Source organism: Leptopilina boulardi, unplaced genomic scaffold, assembly GCF_019393585.1.
Source record: "Leptopilina boulardi isolate dan_hultmark-lab unplaced genomic scaffold, ZJU_Lbou_2.1 LbouV2_70, whole genome shotgun sequence".
Lineage (NCBI taxonomy): Eukaryota > Metazoa > Arthropoda > Insecta > Hymenoptera > Figitidae > Leptopilina > Leptopilina boulardi.
The window spans coordinates 577752-579027 of record NW_026138017.1 but is presented as its reverse complement, the minus strand read 5'-3'; the positions used below and the strand labels follow the sequence as shown (position 1 = coordinate 579027).

The window sequence follows — 1276 nt, the reverse complement described above, 5'->3', positions numbered from 1 at the left end:
GCGTGCTGAAAGGACGATGCAAGAGAGGAGAGAAGAGAGAGAGAGAGAGAGAGAGAGAGAGAGAACATCAGTACAAAGATAGCAACGTTTTGGGAGGCGTGGTGAAAGGCGGAGTTTATTCAGCAACCCAGCAACTTATGCCCTCCTCCATTTCAAAACCCGCTTATATATGCCCATCCAAAGCTCAGCAACACCCTGACACGAGTTCATCCCCGTCGCCTGTGAAGGGCGTCCTCTCTCGCCAACATCAAAAGTGGCGGAGCAGTCTAGCTCCTTAAACTCTGACACTCTTCATCGATTCCCTCTCTTTCTCTCTCTCTCTATGTATGTACGAAATTGCAATATATATATATATACGTCTTGGTGCGAGAATCTTTTTTTTTTCTCTTCTTTCCTCTCCCACTTCCGGTCAAATTCCGTTAATTTCTCTTGGAACCAGTTTTTTTCTTTTTTTAAACCTACATCCGGCTGGTAACAACTTGGTATCGACCAAAGAGGAGGGTGTTTCATCCTTCGAGATTAACACCCTCTTTTTATAACTGGAGTATAAGCACTTACCTTTAGGTTCCCTTCCAGTCGTCATTCATGTGGGTCTTAATTGCAGCTTTTCATGCCTTTGGTGTGTCCACTTTATGAGTTCAGTTGCCAAGTGCCTTTCAATTTGTTCATGAATTTTGTTTCTTGATGTTTGTTTAGGATTATGCTTGATCATTTTGAATTGTATATGGTTTTCTTCTTTTCTGAAATTTGCGGAAATTATAAATTAAACAATTCTTTATATCCAATTTTTAAAGATGCAAATAATATTGTATTCCAACTGTATTTGTTTGGTTTTTTGTTCAAAAACCATATAGATTACACAGCTGCAACGCTTATTTTAATGCCATTTTAATTTTCTTTGATAGCAATGCTTCAATTAATTGGAAGCATATAACCATTGTAGAAGCTGTATATCTGCTCTCATAAAAAAAAGTACAGCATCATTAGATCATTCAGACCGACATTGTTTATGGCTTTCGTTTTATAAAACCATCAAAAGCTCATCTTGATAGCAAAAATAGAAAAAGCTAATTTTATCAAACCCAAAAAAAATTTCAACAGGCTATTTCAAAATCGAAATAAAAATTCAAATCTTTAGGCCAAATCTGCTAATATATAATTAGCAGATTTGGCTTGCTTAAAGATTTTTGACTTTCTAAGAACATTTCCAATAGCGTCATCAAATTTTTTTTAGCAGATAATTAAATCCTTCATTACATATGAGCTTTAAGATCTT

At 36.1% G+C, this 1276-nt stretch overlaps 2 protein-coding genes across 2 annotated transcripts in view; one reads left to right on the top strand and one right to left on the bottom strand.

Moving 5' to 3' along the window:
* Nucleotides 1-1276, top strand: part of LOC127290551 (zwei Ig domain protein zig-8-like) — a 171003-nt gene that overhangs the window by 159677 nt on the left and 10050 nt on the right. The gene's annotated exons all lie outside the window — the stretch shown is intronic.
* LOC127290557 (caveolin-1-like) overlaps nucleotides 565-1276 on the bottom strand; it is a 253523-nt gene continuing 252811 nt past the window's right edge. Inside the window, exon 6 of the transcript XR_007844381.1 lies at nucleotides 565-740. The gene's annotated coding sequence lies outside the window, so the exon portion shown is untranslated. The remainder of the gene's footprint in view (nucleotides 741-1276) is intronic.